A 23446-nucleotide genomic window follows, 5' to 3' on the forward strand; every position below is an offset into this window, starting at 1 on the left:
CCCCCTTCCTGCTCCCAACTTAAAAGGTTTGAGGGGGGGCCTCCAGTGGCAGGAAGTCTCTGATTCACAGTTAAAATGTTTAGTACAAGAGATAGGAGAGCACTGCCCCTGGTATCCATAAGAGGGATCTCTAAAATTAGAAGATTGGATTAGAGTCGGGAAAGTATTGTATGCTGACCCTAGGGCGCCGGCAGCCATCTTAATTGTATGGCATAAGTACAAATGTGCCTTGGAGAAGGTAGGGGCAGAGGCATCCTCCAAGGTGTCAACGGTCTCTTTAACCGTTCCCCCCCTGACTATTCCAGTCAGAACATATATCCAAAAATCATACCTCCCACACAGTTACCTGCAGCTCCATTAAATGCAAAAAAGGAAGAAACATTAGTGCACCCTTTAAGTGTGTTTCAAGCAATGATAAAATGGGCCAGAGAGGAAGGGCAATTAGCAGCAGAAGATATGAAAGATTTAATTCAAGCCTACCCAGTCACATTTGCCCAAGATCCTAATGGTCCAGGACAGATAGCTACTTATCAACCATTATCCCTTGCAATTCGTAAATCTATTTCAGAGACAGATTTACGAAGTAATTTCACAGCCGGGTTATTCGAAACCCTGGTTGAGGCACATACCTTAATACCACAAGATTGGAAAGACATTATGCGCATGGTATTGACTACGGGTCAATATGTTATGCGGGATAGTGAATATCAAAGGGAGGCTCAATGAAGAGCTTTACAATCTGGAGGGCTTTATACCCCAGATCAGTTATATGGAACAGGAAATTTCTCCACTCTTCCCTAACAAGGTGTACTTCCAACAGAAACGCTGACGATAGGGAGTCAGTTTGCCTTCAGGGCATATCAAAGTATCAGCCTCAGGAACACCAATTAAAAGTTATGCGAGCATTAAACAGGGAGCTACCGAGCCTTATATAGAATTTATAAACAGGTTACAGGAAGCAATACAAAGACAAGTGGATAATAAGGAGGCTCAAAGTGATTTAATGAGGAAATTAACCAAAGACAATGCCAATTTAGATTGCCGTAAAGCAGTGCAAGACTTAGGCAACAGGGAAGATATTACCTTAGTCGATATGCTGCACGCCTGCGCTGACATTGGCACTCAAACATACCAAATGGGCCTTCTAGCAGCTGCAGTACAACAGGCACTTGTTATGGCTGTGGTAAACCAGGACACTTCAAACGAAACTGCAAGACAAATATTAATAAACTGCCCATATTGAACAGAGGACGACCCCCTAATATTGATCCAAAATGTAAGAAAGGATATCATTGGGCTAACCAATGTTGCTCAGAAACAGCTAGACACAACCCTTCAGGAAACTTCCCATTGGGCAGGTCTCTGGCCCCAGTACATATGGAGACTACAATAACATGCCCCTTGAAATTTCAAGCGCAAAGCCAACTGTGTTAAATTCAAAATCTGAAACAACTCAAAGTACGGGCATAGACTTATATATTGTCATCAGCACACACTGGGCAAGGTGTCCAGGCTTACTGGGACAAGATTTGAACACTTGTGAGCCGCGAGAGGCTACACAAGGAAAAGCAAACCCTTGCTTGAAATAAGAATTTTGCCACAAGTTAGGAAAGTTTTATAGCAAATCCGGACTGGATTTTTATTATGCTGCATAGCATTAAACAAACAAAAAGAAAACCAAAACAACCTTTCTGTCAGGATACCAACTTTAAATGCAGTCTTCAAAAATCAAACTTAGTTTCAGCAAGATATTTTAAAGTCCAAACTTCTTTCAGTAAAATAAAGAAAGGCTCTGTAATTCTGAGCCACAGTATTAAGTTCTTTCCAAGAAGATGCAAACTAGAAAACACACAGTGTTCTTTCCTCTGTATAGGATTCTATCCCAAGGATCAGCAGCACTGCACTGTCTTTCTTCAGCAGATTGAAAAATGCTGGCCAGGTGGTGTGCTCCACGTGCTGAAATTCGCTACACAATGAGCCCTCAATCCCACCTCAAAAACGTGGGGCTAAATCCCCCACCACACTTGGCAAAAGTCAAACAAAACAGTTCAGTGTCCTCAAAGACAAAATAAATTGTAGTACCTTTTTCCTTAGGCAGCCTGGGTATTGGCCTTGGAGACACATACTTCCATTGGTAGAACTTCAGAGACTGGTTCACTTTCCAATTCCATGGCTTGTGAAATTTCCATGCATTCAGGAGACAAAACAGAATCAGCTTCCTCAATTTCCATACCTTCTGGGCTTTGAAGTTCCTGCAGAGCTCCTAGTCCTGAGCTAGACTGCCAGAGCTGTTCTTGTGACCGGTCTCCTGTTCTCCAGTTCTCCCTCTGTCTTTCTAACTGATCAGCTCTACATTTAAGGAGCTTACAGCCCCGCCCAACCTTCCCAGGTGAAACGCATTTCCTGTCCCCAGCTTTGGGAAGGTGAGGGGGAGGGGAAGCCTGCAACTCTGCTCCTAAACTCCGTCTGCTGGATTTAGAAGGGAAGTCGGGCAGGAAGGCAAAATGTTCTTTACTTTGCACAGCATGAGAAATACCTGCTCTAGGTATGGGCATAGTAGTAGGACCAAACCTAGCAGGCTTATCTCGCATACCACATATCCCCCCCCTTAAAAGACTGCTAGGGGTGAGCCTATGCTTATTCGTGTCCATTTCTCCCACCCGGGACAAAGCATCAGTGTTTTCTATGTTTACCCCCCCTCCTAGCGGGAGGTTTAACAGGACCCGCAGTATAAAAATCTCCATCCCAAAGTAACTCCTGTGACTGAGATAATTCTGCTGTTAGCGATCTTACAGGAAGGTATTCTTCCTCTAAGGAACCTAAGCGAGTATCAAACCCAGCCATTAATTCACACATTTCTTTGAGATCATTTCTACCTATTAGTTCCACTTGAACCTGTACCTTTTTCACCTCTTCCCGTACCTCACTAACCGCACATGCAATGTTTTTAACTTCGGCTATGTGGTCCGGTTGTTCCTCAACATGGCATTCAATATGCCCTATCTGTTCTTTGAGATCTTGGGTGCTAGATTTCAGTTCTTGTAAATCTTTCTGATATTGCTGTAAATTTTCCTCCAGGGTGGTTTTAAGCAACCGATCAGTTTGGGAAATTGTTTCCTTTAATCTGTTGCCTAAACTCCCGTGTATACCCTGCACTGCCTTTTCCCACAGTTGCTGTTGATCTTCCTGTCTTTGAGCCAGTTCCTGATGTAATTTGCTGAACTGCTGTTCTACAGCTTTCTCTATCTCAACCAATGAGTCCGAGCTAACCTGGAGTATACCAGTAGTAGGAGGGCTGGTCTCCCCCCCTATCGGAGCCCCCGAGGAACCAAATCCCTTGCCTCCTCTACGAGAGGGTAATAGTTGCTTCCATTGTTCTAACTTAGGGTGCCAGATCCGCTCACATATCAGTTGGGCGATACGGTCCCCTTTTTTTACTTGGAACTCTTTTTCAGCCTGGTTTATCATTAAGATGAGGACATTACCCCGATAATCGGGGTCAATTACTCCCGCCCCGATATCAATGGCATGCTGGACAGCTAATCCAGACCTTGGGGCTACTCTTAAGTAAGATCCCGGTGGTGGAGATACCTGAATATCAGTTGGTATTAGCACTCTTCCTTTAGCCCCCACCAGTGCGTCCTGGGCAGCATAAACATCGCACCCCGCTGCCTTCTCATAGGCAAAGGTGGGCGCTAAAGCGTTTTCTGATAAAGGCGCCCATCTAATCATTGGACACCAGCGAGACTGGCTCCTTCTTCCCCAAGGGAAATACCCTTTATGTGGCCTACGTTTCCTGGATGGTTCCCTAGAGCCGTCCCTCACCATCAAAGTACACCTCTCTCTTTTGGTCTGGCTCTTAGAGCATCTCCTATATTGGATAGTTTCTCCTAGCTCTGTCCAATCCCGTCCTAAAATCAAAGGGACCGGGGCTTTGGGTATAACCGCTACCCTCAGGGTTTTTACCTCCCCTTTGTATCCTATAGGGATGAGATACTGAGGATAGGCGCTTTTACCCCCATGCACACAGACCACCGTCACCTTCCCCGGGATCTTGTTAAAGGGACTCCTTTTCCTGGCCTGATCCCAACAAGCACGGGAAATGATTGATTGTTCTGCCCCTGTGTCCAATAAGGCTTTAATTTTCTTACCATTTATTTGTACCCATAATTCGTAAGGCCTCGAGGGGATTTCAGTTTCACTACAGGAGGTGGTAAGTGCTAACTTGACCCGGCATTGTTTTTGTATATGCCCCGTTTTCCCACATCTAAAACAAGTGATGGAACTTTTCCCCTGCAGCGATGGGTCTGGAGCTTTCTTCAGGGACGCTGTGTTATTTTCAAAGGCTTTATTTAAAGGTCTCAATTGGTCCCCTTGGCCCCTACGTGACCACCTACTCCCCGGGGCCTCTCCCACAGGTGTAGTAGTGTACAGGGAGTCTAAATAGGCCTCTGCCAGGTCGATTACCTGAGCCAGAGAACGGCTACCCTGTCTCAGGATCCAGGCCTTTAACCCTTTAGGCACCGCTTCAAGGAATTGTTCATGAAGTATTTCGGTGAGTAACGCCTGGGCATCCCCGAGACAGGGTTGTAGCCACCTTTCAGCTAACTTTTTCAGCCTATGTAAGAGGGCTTTGGGCCTTTCCTTCTCTCCCATTTGTGCACCCCTGAATTCCTGACGGTAGTGCTCCCTAGTGAAACCCAGGTAATCTAATATGTGATTCTTAATGGCTCTGTAGTTACTGGCTAGCTCAGGACTAAGAGTCTGATAGGCCGTTAAGGCCGCACCCGCAAGGCACGGTATCAGTCGGGTAGCCCATTGTTGCTCAGGCCAGCCTGCTGCCACAGCCATCCTTTCAAATGCAAGCAGAAAGTCATCAGGCGCATCTGTGGGGCCCATTTTACATACTTGCATAGCGTGCAAACTTTGTAGTCCTACCGGAGGTCCTGCAGGTGCCGGAGATCCAGCTATAGGTCCACCAGTAGTCCCCTGAAAGAGTTGCACCATGGTACGTGTCTGGTCTGCCATTGACTTCACCAGCTCCTCGTGCCGCCGCCCAGTCTCTGCTTGACTTGCTCGCCAGAGTTCCTGGTTACTTTGCAGCACGACCTTTAAGTCCTCTGTCTGCTTCTGTCTCTCGGAAGCCAATAGGGAAAACAACTGCTGGAGATCCATGGTGAGGCTGAAATAGAAAAACAAAGAAAAAGAAACCCAAGTGCGGCTTTTTTTTTTTTTTTTTTTTTTCAAGCCCACTCCCGCAAGCTAACCCCAGCCTATGCCTCCCCGTTCCTTTACCACTCCCGTATCCTCAATCAGTTGCCCAGGGTACTCTTACCCGACAGACTGACGAGTCTGAGCCTTTGGGTAGTGATAGCTGGAACTGGAACACTGGAACACAGCTGGGCTCACTCCGGCTTGGTTTCTTCCTTTCCTTTCACGCCCTTCACTGGCACGGATTCTCCCACCGATCACCGTTGAACGACTGTTGCACTGGTGCACTTGTCAACTCCAACAGCTTCTCCTTTGAACAAAACTTTTTAGTCCTAACTTCAGGCTTAGTCCTTGCAGTCTCTCATGAAGGAAAAGTCAAAATCCCATGAATGATACCAATTTGTCATCAGCACACACTGGGCAAGGTGTCCAGGCTTACTGGGACAAGATTTGAACACTTGTGAGCCGCGAGAGGCTACACAAGGAAAAGCAAACCCTTGCTTGAAATAAGAATTTTGCCACAAGTTAGGAAAGTTTTATAGCAAATCCGGACTGGATTTTTATTATGCTGCATAGCATTAAACAAACAAAAAGAAAACCAAAACAACCTTTCTGTCAGGATACCAACTTTAAATGCAGTCTTCAAAAATCAAACTTAGTTTCAGCAAGATATTTTAAAGTCCAAACTTCTTTCAGTAAAATAAAGAAAGGCTCTGTAATTCTGAGCCACAGTATTAAGTTCTTTCCAAGAAGATGCAAACTAGAAAACACACAGTGTTCTTTCCTCTGTATAGGATTCTATCCCAAGGATCAGCAGCACTGCACTGTCTTTCTTCAGCAGATTGAAAAATGCTGGCCAGGTGGTGTGCTCCACGTGCTGAAATTCGCTACACAATGAGCCCTCAATCCCACCTCAAAAACGTGGGGCTAAATCCCCCACCACACTTGGCAAAAGTCAAACAAAACAGTTCAGTGTCCTCAAAGACAAAATAAATTGTAGTACCTTTTTCCTTAGGCAGCCTGGGTATTGGCCTTGGAGACACATACTTCCATTGGTAGAACTTCAGAGACTGGTTCACTTTCCAATTCCATGGCTTGTGAAATTTCCATGCATTCAGGAGACAAAACAGAATCAGCTTCCTCAATTTCCATACCTTCTGGGCTTTGAAGTTCCTGCAGAGCTCCTAGTCCTGAGCTAGACTGCCAGAGCTGTTCTTGTGACCGGTCTCCTGTTCTCCAGTTCTCCCTCTGTCTTTCTAACTGATCAGCTCTACATTTAAGGAGCTTACAGCCCCGCCCAACCTTCCCAGGTGAAACGCATTTCCTGTCCCCAGCTTTGGGAAGGTGAGGGGGAGGGGAAGCCTGCAACTCTGCTCCTAAACTCCCTCTGCTGGATTTAGAAGGGAAGTCGGGCAGGAAGGCAAAATGTTCTTTACTTTGCACAGCATGAGAAATACCTGCTCTAGGCATGGGCATAGTAGTAGGACCAAACCTAGCAGGCTTATCTCGCATACCACAATATTCAAGCAGAACAGGAATTGAAAAAAAGCAGGAGATGAGGTTAGAAGTTTGTAGGTGCAGGAATTAGCTTAGTGGAACCGAGGATTTAGAGACTGCATCTGTGTGTGAGAAAGATAGTACTGTCTGCCTGCATGAATGTGTGTTTTTCTTGTGTAGAGAGGTCTGAAGAGAAATTAGCGAAGGAGGAGTTAGTCAAAAGCTCTAGAGAGAGGATAAGGATTGTAACCTCTTATCTTTATAACCTCTTATATTCATAAATTTGAGACTTGGTTCAGAAAATACAACAATAAATTATATTTTTGTACATTGGTTGAACTACTGGTGACTAAGATGTGGGGTGTTAATTGTCCCTCATAAATTGGAGTCACTGTTCAATTTCTAGATTCACGCTGACACTGGCTGGGGTCATTTTCTTCCCAAACTACCTGACCTTTGCACATCTTAATCAAGTCTGTTGACAGGCTTCTCCCCAGCTCCTTTATTTGCTATTCTTCAGAATGATAACTTTGATGTAATCTAGGTTTGTCCAAGCTTAGATATGAAGGATGTAACCTTCCATAGCTTTTGCTCACTCTAGTTAAGCCAATTATTAACTGCATTACAGAGCTGACACTGAGAAGAGTGTTAAGTTAGGAACCTTTACAGTGATAGTGGTTTATTCATGTAAATGGAAAGTTTACTTTTCTCCTTTTGATACTAATGAAATTGCAATTTAATAATTGTGGTATTTCATTTCTTTTATTTGTGAAAATCAACATGTTTTACAGAAAAAGTGGGTAAGTGATTCAGTGTCACTGAATGAACTATCCCCAGATATGGAATGCCTTCCAAGATACTTACAATTCAGGTAAGCTATTTCTGAATCATGTTATTACAAGAATTAATAGACTCCTCATTGATTGGGCACTCTTAATTGGGTACGCCCCTATTTTAATATACCTACTGATCTTCTCAGCCCCTTATTTCATCTTTTGACTAAAGGCAGATGAAGTTTAATGTGGAAAAATGCAAAGTGATGCACTTAGGCAGAAAAAATAAGGAACACAAGTATAGTATGTCAGTTGCAACTCTGGGAAAATCTGAACAGGAAAAGGACCTGGGAGTATTAATTAATAGGACACTGAAGCCGTCGGTGCAATGTGCGGCCGTATCGAAGAACGCGAATAGAATGCTAGGCATGATAAAGAAGGGAATCACGAGTAGATCGGAGAAAGTCATAATGCCGCTTTATAGAGCGATGGTCAGACCACACTTGGAATACTGCGTCCAGCATTGGTCTCCATACCTAAAGAAGGATATCATACTGCTAGAGAGGGTGCAGAAACGAGCAACAAAGCTGGTGAAAGGTATGGAGAACCTGGATTACGAGGAAAGACTTAAGAGACTGGGGTTGTTCTCCCTTGAGAAAAGGAGACTAAGAGGTGATATGATCGAGACATTCAAAATACTGAAAGGAATCGACAAAATAGAGCAGGAAAAAATGTTATTTACAATGTCCAATGTGGCACGGACAAGAGGACATGGGCTGAAGCTAAGGGGGGACAAGTTCAAGACAAATATCAGGAAGTTCTGCTTCACGCAACGAGTGGTGGACACCTGGAATGCTCTCCCAGAAGAGGTAATTGCGGAATCCACCATTCTAGGATTTAAGGGTAAGTTAGATGTACATCTTCTTATGAGTGGCATGAAGTGACATGGGTAGGGGTAGGCTAGATGCACTTCTCTTTACGAGAAGCTTGGAGCGATATGGGGACCAAAACTATGCCAGGGTACACCTGGCGGGGCCTCCGCGTGTGCGGATCGCCGGACTTGATGGACTTAGGGTCTGTTCCGGAGATGGCACTTCTTATGTTCTTATGTAACCTGCAGATTTGATCTATATAACACCAGACATTCAAAAAGTGATAGCGATTATTAATCAGCATTTATTAACGCAATGGGTTGATAGGATTCAGGATATTATAGCACTTTCCTTATTAATCTTTCTGCAGAAACGCCAATCGATTGCAGTTTTAGGCCAGCTAACCCCAGATAATCGATTACATATAGTGGAATGGATCTATTTACCACATACGCCCCTTAAAAATATCAGCTCTCCTCAATACATGTATAGTTCACTAATATGTAATTCAAGAAATAGAGCCTTAGACATTTTGGGATTCAACTTGGTATCTATCACCGTTCCCATTTCACAAGAGCAATGGGAATTTCTTTTTAAATATAATGATGAATTTCAAATTGCATTAACAAATTACATCAGTCATATTTGTAATCATTATCCTAAAGATAAACGATTAATTCTAGTTGCAGAAGGCATTTTAGATGTTCATTCTGCACTAAGCTTAACACCTATAATTGACGGGCTCACTGTCTATACAGACAGCAGCAAGACAAGCGGAATCGTGCACTGGACCCAAGAAAATGCTTCTCAGGTCTTATTCACTCCCTTGCAACAATCCACTCAGCGATCAGAAGTAGCTGCTGTTATTCTTGCACTGCAAATCTTTTCCCACTGTCCATTGAACCTAATCACAGATAATCTGTACGTTTGTAATTTAATTTATCAGCTTCCTGGTGCCTACATCACCCCGTCAATTGATGACAACTTGCTATCATTGTTTCTTGAATTACGCTCATTATTGTCGACACGTAAACACTCTCTTAGCGTGTTTCATATTCGTAGCCATCAAAATCTTCCTGGCATCATTTCTGCAGAAAATAATATTGCAGACGCTGCAACCAGGAAGGTTTTTGCACAATTTACTACCCCCATAGATAGTCATGCATTCTTCCACAAAAATGCCAAAGCCTTGGTAAAAATGTTTAAAATTCCATTAAATCAAGCTACAACTATAGTTCAATCTTGCCCACAATGCTCACAGCTTCATTCGGCTGCTGAGTATGGGGTAAACCCCAGGGGACTTGCAGTAAATCAAGTATGGCAAATGGATGTCACACAATATCCCCCTTTCGGGAAATGGAAATATCTACTATTGACACCTATTCTGGCTATCTTTGGGTGACGTCACAAACAGGAGAAACTACGAATCAAGTAATTAATCATATGTTACAATGCATTGCTGTTATGGGAAAGCCAAAAACTTTAAAAACAGATAATGGTTCTACATATTCTTCCAATGCTTTTTCTGAGTTTTGCTTACAATGGGATATCCAGCTGATTCACGATTTGCCTTATAATTCTACAGGACAAGTCATTGTAGAACAAGCAAATCGTACATTAAAATCATATTTATTAAAACAGAAACCTGTGAAATATGCCGTTCCTAATTTGAGACAGGTTCAAATGTCTTTATCCATTGTTTTATTCACTATTAACCTTTTTTTTTTTTTAATAATTCTTTATTCGTTTTCAAATTAAACAAGTGCACAAAAGAATATATTACAACATCATTATTCCACAATAGCACTTTGATATCTACCATATAAAAATCTAGTAAATCAATACCACCCACCCTTCATCATATTTTCAATAAAAATATACACATAGGGGTAAATTCTCTATTAGTACGTCTAACATAGGCGTGCTTTAGACGTCCGGCAAACGCAAGTGTCAATCAAACGGTACTTAGGCGTGCGGTAGACGTCCCTACAACCTCTTCGCGCAAAATAGACGCAGGTTTCTGAAATGTCATTAAGACGTCTCCAATGGACCCGTGATAGACGTGGGTACGGTTGTTTGGTTTTTTAGATTATACTTTATTTATACTCTTTATTATCACTCATTCAGCATTGTAAGTATAGGATGATGAAAAAGATAACTAAAACACAGTATACCATTTTGTAAACTATATATTAGTTGATCTAGCAATATCAGTGAGGTAGGGAATGGCAGACAGAGAACACTGCTGTGTTGTATCTTTTTCCTCTAGGATATCAGAATTGTACAGTTTACCATTAATACAAGGAAAAAAAATATGTTATGTTTCAAAGGAGAACTAGAAGATGAAACGTACCGAGTGGGTGTTGAACTTACATTATCAGTATGGAAGGTGGGAACCGGTAGATGTATGCTACACAGAAAGCTGTACAGAAATGTCATACTCACCTCCTATTAGAAGTGGAAAGGATAGGACTTTGAACACCATATAAACTTCGTTTAAGTTCCACAAAGACTGGCAGGAAAGGCACCCTAAGTCATCCAATAAACTTTCTCTCGATTTCCCAGAGACATTATTTCAGAGAGGATAGTTTAGAAGTGATATCTTGCTCAAAAGAACACTCTCCTGGTCTTAAAACATTGCAACAATCAGCTCATTCTTCAGAACAAAGGTAAATCCCATAACTTACACTGGCCCAACTTAGAAACAGAATCAAAACACAGATTAGACCTGAATGTGGCTTCTAGTTCACAGGAAGAGGAAGTAGCAAGCAGCACAATGCTGATCTCATTGTGACATCATCAAGGTGCACCTGGAAGGTAGATATGCCACAAGTAAAAGACTTCCTCTCTGCTTGTGTTCTGTTGGAGGCCAGGTTCCTGAAGAAGGGCTGAACCTCTCCTCCTGGCGCGGTTTTTCCGTTTGTGTGACAGTTTTGGATAAGTATTGTTTCTTTTGGACATGTTTTTCACTTTTTGGTATGGTTTTTGACTTTGTTTGTGATTTTGTGTGAGTTTTTTGAGGGGGTTTGGCTGGCAGGGTTTGTGTGGGGGTCGCTCAGGTTGCTTGTGTTGAGTTTCATTTACTCACTTTGATTGTTGATTGGTTTGATTTCTGCACACACAGGGCGCTCGATGATGGTGTGCGGGTGGAGGCTTATGGCCTTGGCCCAGAAGTGAAGTGTTGGAGCTGTGCTCCTATCACTGAGGGTTCACACTGAGAGCGCCCTATAACATCATATAATGTGACATGTTCTTTGACATATTACACTATATTTGGTTTGCAAGTTGTGAGCCAAGTTAGGCACTTTGAGCTTCCCCCTCACAGACCTTGATGTGACTTGGTTGCCTTCCTTGTTTTTTCTAGTTTAGGATTTGTTTGGCAAATTAGGAGTGTGTTGTTTTTGACAAGTAAAAGACAAGCCGGGAGTTGAACTCACAACCTACAGATGATCGATATAGTGCTTTTACTCACTGACCTACACCTGTGTCTCTGGTTCCCCTGTCATAGCATACCTTAGTGATGTGCTAAAGTATACTCTACTTAGCTATCATATCACAATCAGTTGAGGCAAAAGACTGGTAGCTCAATGGTGTAAAGCACTGTTGTCACGGATGCAACACCCATATTCTTAAGTATGGTTCAATAAATGTAATACAGAGTCATAATTATGCTGTTTATTTTATCAAACCCAAGCTCAACTTTGTAATGTATTGTGTATAGTCTCGCTAATGTGTTTGTGATGAAAATGAGATGCGATAGGTGTATATCCTATATAATAAAACACTAGCCGCGCATGCGCACATACCTGCGTGCTTCTGTGATCTCTGCTCTGTGATCAGTAGGTCTGTGGCCAGCAGGAGTGCAGATGCAGCAGCCAGGCGACTCCCCTGTAGATACTTGCAATGATTACCCCTTGTCAAAGCTTGTATCTAAAGCCATTTCTGGAGACTCCCATTCCCAAGTCCCCAACATAGCTCAGTGCTTAAAAGCACTGCATGTATCTTCCAAAGGTCAGGGGTTCAAGTCCTGATTAAGGTTACCAAAGACATAATATTCTTTTTATTTTCCACCCACCCTAACATGCATAGCTAAGCTAAAATATGTGAACCTCACTTCCCAATCTTCATTTATTTAATTTATAACTTGTCATTGTGTTTGGGGGAGGTGAAGTTTCATTAGGTTTACATGGTAAGCTTCTAAGCGTTCTGCTATACTTTTTTGTATAACAGCGATATCGGCATGCTTTAGGATGTAATCAACAGTGTTGATGTAGCGCGGAGCGGCCGCTGCAAGCACGCCCAAGCGGCACAAAAACGTCATCACGTTTTTTTGCATTGTGATGTCATAGAATCACCCGTTCTTCATATGCAGTTATTTCTCCTAAAATGGCTGCCAGGAGACAGCCAAACTTCAGTACTGAGGACTCCAGGCTGCTGGCCAGGCTCTTTTTGGTCCATGAGCACCACTATTTTAGAGTGGCAGGCTCATACCTGCAGTTCAGGAACTCCTGGACCCGCCTGACCCGGCGGTATAACAGAAGAGCCTCATGTCCCAGGGAAGTAAGTATTCCAAGTCAGGCCCTCACAAATAATCATGTAATGATGATGGAAACCTGTCTCAATCAAATTGGTCATGTTATTGTGGGTAAATCTTGATTCCTTTAAAAAACTACAATTGTGCATAATAAATCTTTTACATTGAATACTGAAATTAAGGCACATCCCAAAGAAGCAGTAGTAGGATTTTAAATGACAAATTCAGCTCCTAGAAGGCATCTATTCCATTCACAACATGCACACAACTAATTTTTGGGTCATGAACATCGCATTTGTAATAGAAACATCTTGAAATCAACTTTGCCAAAGGAAAACAAATATATTAAAGTGCTGCTATGTCATTTCAAATACCTTCAACTTTCCTGTATCAATCTGCTGGTCTAGGGAGATAGTGGCATGACGTTTAAAGTGACAGCGTCAGTACCCTGACGTCAGGGGTTTCAAGCCACGCTGCTCCTTCTGACCAAACTATTTTATTGCCCCTGCTGCATGATTGTAAGCTCACCAGGACATGCTGTAATGTGGGGCAGTGCTGATAGGCTACAGCCTCAGCACCCTGGGGTTGTGAGTTCAATCCCACACTCCTCCTTGTGATGCTGGCCATGTCACCTCACACCCCCCCCCCCCCCCACTGTCCCAGGTACAGTAGAGAGATAGCGATGCCTCCAGCACAGAAAGGGGAAAATGCTGGAGTACGTGAATACATTCATGTAAAACATGTGGCAGAAGGGGGTGGAGGCAGGCAGCAAAGCGGATAGGGGCTCTTGGAAGACACTCCATTTTTATGTGCTTATAGAGGTCAATACTTAAGTAAACATGTTATACCACAGTGCTAGATGGCACTCATCATATCCCTCCCTCTCTGTTCTTTCTCTCTCTCTCTATTATCCAGGTTGAGGATCTCAGGAAAAGGGGGCGGCTGCTGAGGCGCCAGGAGCAGGCCTTCCTTGAGGGGGTGAGGGAGGAATTGCGCGCTGAAGCCGGTGAGTAATGAGTCCAGCGTGTGTTTCTTTGTGATCAGCCTACCAGAATAAATAGATGAAAATGCTTGAGTAGCTGTAAACCATTCTTAATCATAAAATCTGCAGTAAAGCTGCTATTGTGATATCATGTCACAATGGCGTTATGGTGTTCTACTTGCCTCACTTACTTACGCTACATTTTGATGTTTACAGTGGAGTAGGTGCTTTGCATCCTGTTATTAGCATTTGAAGAAAATAACGTAGTAAAGAATGTCATGTTCAAAAGTGTTGTGGACATATCTGACTGTATCCTATTTCTCTCTTGTCAAGCAGCAGCGCAGGCACCCCCTCAGGAGGCCCCGTAACTAATGGAGGGAGCCCACCCTGGTCCTCGGCGGAGGAGGAAGAGGAGATGGAAGAGGAGGAGGAGGAGGAGGAGAAGGAGGCCTGGCAGCCCTCAGGACCACCCACACCGCCTGCCCCACCACTGCCCCCTGGACCCCCACCACTGCCCCCTGGATTGCCTGCCCCACCACTGCCCCCTGGACCCCCATCGCCTGCCCCACCACTACCTCCAGGACCACCACCACCATCCCCTGTTGGACCTTCCCCTTCCTCCACCCATAGCCCTTCCCCTCACTCTCCTGCCCTTCCTGTTCCCATCCCACCCCCTTTCCTTGCTGTTCCCCCCCAGGAGCAGCCTGACCAGCCTCAGGAGGGGGTGGTCAGGGAGATAGAGCCCTACTCTGCCCTCTTGGAAGAGGTGCAGGTATTGAGAGGGTGTGTTGAGAGGATGGAACATGCCCTCTTGCGGCTGGTAGCTTATACCACTTCTTATAGGAGTTGAATATAACATTACTGTACAACTTTGCTGTGTAGCAGAAAAATAAACTTTTCCCCCTTCCATGCTAAGAATTTGAGTTCAACTCATCTTATATTTCTCCTTTTAAACATGGCATACTTTGTTAGTTTTTATCATGGTAAAGTATACATTTCTGAAATGGTGAAGAAACAATAATATACAACTGCAGTGTTTTGTCTCTTAGCAGAATTAACGGCCTATAAGAAGCGGTATAAGCAAATCCAAACTGCTATAAGCACAAGAAAGCATTTCTAGCTCAACACGGTAATGCTCCTGTTCTGAGCTCTGACTTCTGAAACTCCCCGGTTTGACTCCCACCTTTGCTCATTTTAATAAGGTCCTAGTTTTTTCCTATTAGCTCTTATAACAGGGTCTACATGGTGGACTTTGCCATTTGTAAGGTGCACATTTCCCTTTCCAGGCAAACCTATTTTCAACTTACCATGGCTCGGACATCCTAAGCAGTGATGAGAGCACATTAACCAGGCGATCCACAAATGTCATCTTGCTGTCAGAGGAAAGGTTTACTCTCATCAATGCTTAGGATGTCCGAGCCATGGTAAGTTGAAAATAGGTTTGCCTGGAAAGGGAAATGTGCACCTTACAAATGGCAAAGTCCACCATGTAGACCCTGTTATAAGAGCTAATAGGAAAAAACTAGGACCTTATTAAAATGAGCAAAGGTGGGAGTCAAACCGGGGAGTTTCAGAGGTCAGAGCTCGGAACAGGAGCATTACCGTGTTGAGCTAGAAATGCTTTCTTGTGCTTATAGCAGTTTGGATTTGCTTATACCGCTTCTTATAGGCCGTTAATTCTGCTAAGAGACAAAACACTGCAGTTGTATATTATTGTTTCTTCACCATTTCAGAAATGTATACTTTACCATGATAAAAACTAACAAAGTATGCCATGTTTAAAAGGAGAAATATAAGATGAGTTGAACTCAAATTCTTAGCATGGAAGGGGGAAAAGTTTATTTTTCTGCTACACAGCAAAGTTGTACAGTAATGTTATATTCAACTCCTATAAGAAGTGGAAAGCATCATCAAAGTGCACCTGGAAGGTAGATATGCCACAAGTAAAATACAGGCTGGAATTTGAACCCTCAAAGCCCGGAAGATTGGTAGAGAGTGCCTTTCCTCACTGAGCTACAGCAACTTTTGCTCTAATGTCTCTGGCTCCCTTGTCATATCATATCTTAGTGAAGTGCTAAGGGAAAAGGAGTTTAGCTATAATGTCATAGTAGGCTGAGACAAAAGAGTGGTAGCTCAATGGTTAAAAGTGCTGCTTTCACTGAGCCCCAAACCCATATTCCCAAGTGTGCTTGAATGCATGTGAGGTGAAGCTCTGTTTTTCTCACACGCTAATCTTCATTCTAAGCACTGTACTAATGGATATATGACTGTAAGTAATCTGTTCCGTTTAGGCGTCATACCCGGAAAAGTGGTGGGGGTTTTTTGCCCTTACCGATCAGCGTCATTTGTGCTGCAATTCTTTAATACATATTTGATATTTGTTTTCTACTTGAAAACCTTCCAAATCTTTAGGCATTCCTTTGCTTAAACTTATTTGAGTTCATCCTGATATGATAGCTAATGAGCATAGACAGCTCAGTCAAGTATGATATGAAAGGGTGGTGAGATGAACCTAAGTAGAAGCAGCTGTAGCTCTATGTGTTAGGAGCCAGCATGTGCTCCTTACATCCAGAGGTTGTGAGTTCTACACCCAGCACATCTTTTAATTGTGGCATACTACTTTGAAGGTGCAGATTGATAAGGTCACAATGAGGTCAGTTTTGTGCAACTGAAGACCTCCATTTTGCAATAAGGGAAGCTGAATGTTAAGGTGTGTATCTGTTTATTCTCTTTTTAAGTGCTGATAATGTGTGCTGATTTTTCTTTGCTTTCAAAAGAGAGCCGATTGCAGTGCTGTTTGTTGAGAAAAAAAAAGGGGGTTGTAAAAGCCATGTGTAAATTATATTATTGTTCGGGCAGAAATGTGGTTTGTTATCCATGCAATATAATGTGTTCCATTGACATTATATTTATTAGGACAGAGAAAAGATGAAAATTACCTATTCAAACTCACTATTGGAATTATTGATGAAAAACACAGCGAACGTCTGCCTCGCGTCTAACAAAGAGCCGCAATTACGAAAGTTGAAACGGCATTGAAATCCAAGTTAGACCAGGGTTTCTTACGTCTACATAACACACGATATTTAGACGCAGGCGTTCGCTCAGGTAGCGCCTATCTAGCGTCCCCATTTGGCACGCCCACGGAACGCCCACGTCCAGAGCTGGAGACGGGACTATGCTTTCTGTAGACGTCAGTCCGTCAACTACCTCTTAGGGACGTCTATGTGTCGTTTATTTCCCAATTAACATTAATTAAGACCCTTAACTCTGTAATTATTCACTTACATCGGACGTCCAAAGCACGCCTAAGTTAAACGCAGTAATAGAGAATTTACTCCATATTATATATCATAGTATAACATATTATGTATTAACCATTTGAACTATTTTTCAGAGTATTCTGAACATGATAAACATCATCAAAAGGCAGTTCCATTACCGCAACCTTTAGTTAAATATAAACTGTCTCTTAATTCTGTCTGGCATGGACCTGCTCCCTTAATAATTTGGGAGAGGGGCTATGCTGCTGTTTCAACTCCTACAGGTCCTGTTTGGGTGCCAAGCAGACACGTACGACCGGCACGTGCAGCCACGGACCCACAGCCTGTTCCTATCTCCAAAACTACAGAAGAAGCTGCTGACACACCTCCTGTTCCAGTTTTGGAAACTACAGAAGAAGGAGGGAATGTCCTGGCATCAACAATTGCAGAATCCCATTCCTGAATTTGACTTCATCTTACAGAAACCACAACAAATTCCCATACCACAGCAAGATGACCGGAAAAGAAAGCGTTATTCTAAGACTGATCCTGTGACTTGGGGACACATTAAAAGCTTAAGTGATCAAGCCGTTCTCACTTTGAAACAAAATGAAAAGGACATGACTCCTGAATATTTTACTGCTGCTATTTTTGCACAATTAACTTATAATTCATTAGTGATTGTTATTTGCTTGTTAATTTTTCTTAGTCTTCCTTTACCTTCTGCTGGGGAATCATGGGAGCAAAGAATGCAATATAACATTTGGGGAAAAAATAGCAGATATTTCAGGTAATGACAACTTCTGCTTACAGCAGAGCATAGATGCACACATTTTGTTAGGTTCCTATTTAATTCCAGTGTGTAAAGCTCCAGGGGGAATAGGAGATATTTCCCAACTAACCAATTTTATGACTGAAGATGAAGTATCATATACCATGTTTACATCATGGGGAAAAGTAGCCAGAAAATTACCCTGGGATGCCATGACCATTTATACCCCTATAGTAGCAAATCATAAAAATCTGTCATATGCTAAGGTACAAAATTATACTAGAAATTGCATTAACAGTGGACTAGCCTTGTGGAACTGTTCGAGTTTTGTAAATATTTCATATATTAATGCGCACCTTCTCCTGCCTGCAGGTTGGTTTTGGACATGTGGAAAGTGAACAGGAATTACATTCCTGCTAATTTAACACACAATACCCAATGCTGCCATTATGAACTTTCCACCTCTCTAACCATCCATTTGTCATTTTGAAGTCTTCTACACCCAGCTCTTCAGATAACTGTGATGCTTTCTCCATCATCAGAGGTCCACTGATTGGCAGTTGTTGACTTCTAGCTTCCGCAAACGATCGCAGCAATGCCTGTTCAACATCTCCAGCCTTCCTAATTCTTTTCCGTTTTCTAGTAGGATTGCTGTTGTTATGCCAGTGAGAGATTAGAGAAACTGGGCCTCTTCTCCCTTGAAAAGAGGAGACTGAGAGGGGACATGATCGAAACATTCAAGATAATGAAGGGAATAGACTTAGTAGATAAAGACAGGTTGTTCACCCTCTCCAAGGTAGAGAGAACTAGAGGGCACTCTCTAAAGTTAAAAGGGGATAGATTCCGTACAAATGTAAGGAAGTTCTTCTTCACCCAGAGAGTGGTAAAAAACTGGAACGCTCTTCCAGAGGCTGTTATAGGGGAAAACACCCTCCAGGGATTCAAGACAAAGTTAGACAAGTTCCTGCTGAACCAAAATGTACCCAGGTAAGGCTAGTCTCAGTTAGGGCACTGGTCTTTGACCTAAGGGCTGCCGCGTGAGCAGACTGCTGGGTACGATGGACATCTGGTCTGACCCAGCAGCGGCAATTCTTATGTTCTTAATATCGCTTGATTTTTTTTTGTAAATCTGAGAAATCTGGCTAGGATGAATGCTGTAATGTTCTCCCTTTGGTCAAGTATCTTTAATACATCAAGATGTTCAGCCAAAGACAATGAATTTTGGCCAGCATGGTGGACATGTGGTGGTCATGTGCGGATAACTGAAGCGTGCGCTTAACTGACATGCACTTAGGTGGAGTCGACTGTACTTCCATTGAAAGCAATGGATGTAAGGAAGACAGATTGAGAAATCTCTCAATGTCCTCCTATTTTTGTGACCACAGAAAGCTAGATAAATTATGCCTTAAGAGGAACATGGTTCACTGCTGACTCCAGCATTCCTGTCATAATCTATTAGTTCATTTTCCTCCAGTGAGCTGTCTAAATAAATAATGACCCCCTTGCTCTCTGGTCTTTTTAACAATGTTTGCAAAAACTAAATATTTTAGTGGCTTTTATCTCTTTAGACCAACTGACTTTTAAATACATATAAAATCTGAACAGTCTTAACTTTAAAAAGAGAGGATAATAGTGAAGTAGTGATATAGTATCAAAGGCCAGGCAATATTTTGCACCCTGTTCTTGGCATGGATCACAAACCTTACAATGAAATAAATGTTAAGGATCTCATTCTGGTAGGAGTAAATGTGAGATTACAAAAGATAAACAGCATAGCTATCTGCCCTGGTAAAGTCTCATTTGCCTAAGCAGCATTTGTGATAAACTTTCTGAATGTGTGCTAGCAGTGGCGAACCTAGCATATGTGACACCCGGGGCCCATCATTTTTTGACCCCCCCCCCCCCCCCCATATATATGAAAAATATGATTTTTAGTAACAATCCACATATCGCACAACAAGAGTGTACCTAGGAAAAGGCAGCAACTTAAACACTGCAGTGAGCACTAGAACACCAACACATACATTGTAAAACTAAACAAGCCAGATCCTGCATAGTCAATTGATCCTGTACAGTCAATGCTATCAGAAAGCCATGTCCCTTTCATACACACAGACAGATACACCCTCACCCAATATGGATAATCACAAACTAAAAATAGAAATATGTAGACAAAAGTTAAATTGAACCACCAAGAAACCAGATTCTGCATTCAATGCAACACCACAAAAACAGTAAAGCACAGTTACTTACCGTAACAGGTGTTATCCAGGGACAGCAGGCAGATATTCTTAACGTATGGGTGACGTCACCGACGGAGCCCCGGTACGGACCTTTTTAACTAGAAAGTTCTAGTTGGCCGCACCGCGCATGCGCTGGTGCCTTCCCGCCCGACGGAGGAGTGCGTGGTCTCCAGTTAAGATAAGCCAGCTAAGAAGCCAACCCGGGGAGGTGGGTGGGTCGTAAGAATATCTGCCTGCTGTCCCTGGATAACACCTGTTACGGTAAGTAACTGTGCTTTATCCCAGGACAAGCAGGCAGCATATTCTTAACGTATGGGTGACCTCCAAGCTAACAGAAAGGGAGGGGGGATGGTTGGCCATTAGGAAAATAAATTTTGTAACACAGATTGGCCGAAGTGTCCATCCCGCCTGGAGAAGGTATCCAGGCAGTAGTGAGTAGTGAATGTGTGAACTGAAGACCAAGTGGCCGCCTTGCAGATTTCCTCAATAGGCGTAGAGCGGAGGAAAGCTACAGAAGCAGCCATAGCTCGGACCCTGTGGGCCGTGACAGCTCCTTCCAGCGACAGGCCAGCCCGAGCATAACAGAACGCAATACAGGCAGCAAGCCAATTGGACAGCGTCCGTTTAGATACAGGGTGACCCAGACGGTTAGGATCGAAGGTCAGAAAGAGTTGAGGAGAGGAGCGGTGAGCCCTGGTACGGTCAAGGTAGTACGCCAGGGCACGCTTACAATCCAGCGTGTGAAGAGCCTGTTCCCCAGGATGAGAATGGGGTTTTGGGAAGAAGACAGGCAGTACGATGGACTGGTTGAGGTGAAAGGCTGAAACCACCTTAGGAAGGAATTTAGGATGGGTACGCAGAACCACCTTGTCATGGTGAAAAACAGTGAACGGTGGATCGGCGACCAGTGCATGTAGCTCACTAACCCTCCTGGCAGAGGTGATGGCAATGAGGAAAAGCACCTTCCATGTGAGAAGTTTGAGCGAGGTAGTAGCAAGAGGCTCAAAAGGAGGTTTCATGAGGGCTGACAAAACCACATTGAGGTCCCAGACGACGGGGGGAGGCTGAAGAGGTGGTTTGACATTGAAGAGGCCTCTCATGAACCGGGAAACCAGAGGATGAGCCGTGAGGGGTTTTCCAAGAATAGGCTCATGAAACGCAGTGATGGCACAGAGGTGGACTCTGATTGAGGTCGACTTGAGGCCAGCGTCGGAGAGAGAGAGCAAATAGTCCAGTACAGTTTCCACCGCCAGGGAGGTGGGATTGTGATGGTGAAGGAGACACCAAGCGGAGAACCGGGTCCACTTCTGATGGTAACATTGGAGTGTGGAGGGTTTCCTGGAGGCATCCAAAATGCGACGGACCGGCTGAGACAGGTTCGCTGGAGAGGTCAGCCCGAGAGAAACCAAGCTGTCAGGTGGAGGGAAGACAGATTGGGATGTAGCAGAGACTGATGTTGCTGCGTAAGCAGAGAAGGAAATACAGGAAGAGGAATGGGCTCCCTGGAGCTGAGTTGAAGCAGAAGGGAGAACCAGTGTTGTCTGGGCCACCGAGGAGCGATGAGAATCATGGTGGCCCTGTCCTTGCGGAGCTTGAACAGGGTCCGCAACATCAGAGGAAGTGGAGGGAAGGCATAGAGGAACCGATCCGTCCAGTCGAGTAGGAAAGCATCCGGGGCCAGACGATGTGGAGAGAAGAGTCTGGAGCAAAACTGGGGCAGCTGATGGTTGTGAGGAGCTGCGAAGAGGTCCACCTGTGGAGTGCCCCAACGAGCGAAGATGGAGTGGAGAGTGGGAGGATCCAGGGTCCACTCGTGAGGTTGAAGGATGCGGCTGAGCTGGTCGGCCAGGGAGTTCTGTTCGCCCTGGATATAGACCGCTTTGAGAAAAAGATTGTGGGTTGTGGCCCAGGTCCAAATTCGGAGGGCCTCCTGACAAAGGAGACGAGATCCGGTGCCGCCTTGCTTGTTGATGTAGTACATGGCGACTTGGTTGTCCGTGCACAGGAGAAGAACCTGAGGATAGAGAAGGTGCTGGAAGGCCTTGAGAGCATAAAACATGGCTCTGAGTTCCAGGAAATTGATGTGATGTTGACGCTCCTGAGGGGTCCAGAGTCCCTGGGTGCGTAGATCCCCCATGTGAGCTCCCCATGCATAGGGGGAGGCATCTGTGGTGATGATCATGGAATGAGGGGGCGGATGAAGAAGGAGGCCCCTGGAAAGATTTGAGGAGTTCAACCACCATTGAAGAGATTGCTGAAGAGATGATGTCACAGAGATGGGATGAGAAAGAGGATCCCTGGTCTGTGACCATTGGTTGGCGAGGGTCCATTGTGGTATTCTCAGATGGAGTCGCGCCAGAGGAACCACATGGACTGTCGAGGCCATGTGACCCAGAAGAATCATCATCTGGCGAGCAGGGATGGATGGTTGGAGGAGCACCTGTCGACAGAGGTGAAGCAGTGTCCGGTGCCGGTCGGCAGGAAGGAACGCTCTCATGGAGTTGGTATCGAGAAGAGCTCCGATGAACTGAAGGCGCTGCGTGGGAAGCAGATGCGACTTGGGATAATTGATCTCGAACCCCAGGAGATGGAGGAAAGAGATGGTGTGGTGAGTGGAGTGCAGCACAAGTGGAGCGGTTGTTGCTTTCACCAACCAATCGTCCAAGTAGGGGAACACTTGTAGGTTGTGGGACCTGAGAAAGGCCGCTACCACAATCAGGCATTTGGTGAACACCCTGGGCGATGATGCGAGACCAAAGGGCAGCACCTTGTATTGATAGTGGTGATTCTGAACCTGGAATCGGAGGTAGCGACGTGAAGCCTGATGGATTGGAATGTGGGTGTAGGCCTCCTTGAGGTCCAGGGAACATAGCCAGTCGTGTTGAGAGAGAAGAGGATAAAGTGTGGCAAGGGAGAGCATTCTGAACTTCTCCTTGACCAAACATTTGTTGAGGTTCCTGAGGTCGAGTATAGGACGAAGATCTCCCGTTTTCTTGGGTACCAGGAAGTAGCGGGAGTAAAAACCCTGACCTCTTTGGTCTTGCGGAACTTCTTCGATGGCATTGAGGAGGAGAAGGGATTGGACCTCCCGAAGGAGGAGAGGAATTTGGGAGGAGTGAGAAGCAGACTCTACGGGAGGATGATCCATGGGTAGAGTGTGGAACCTTAGTGAGTATCCGTGACGGATGATGTTGAGAACCCACAGGTCTGACGTGATGGCCTCCCAGCGGTGGAGGAAGATGGTGAGGCGGCCTCCGATAGGCTGAGGAAGAGGCATGGAAGGTTGGAGACTGGCTATG

The sequence above is a fragment of the Geotrypetes seraphini genome, chromosome 2, assembly GCF_902459505.1.
Source record: "Geotrypetes seraphini chromosome 2, aGeoSer1.1, whole genome shotgun sequence".
NCBI classification, from domain to species: Eukaryota; Metazoa; Chordata; class Amphibia; order Gymnophiona; family Dermophiidae; genus Geotrypetes; species Geotrypetes seraphini.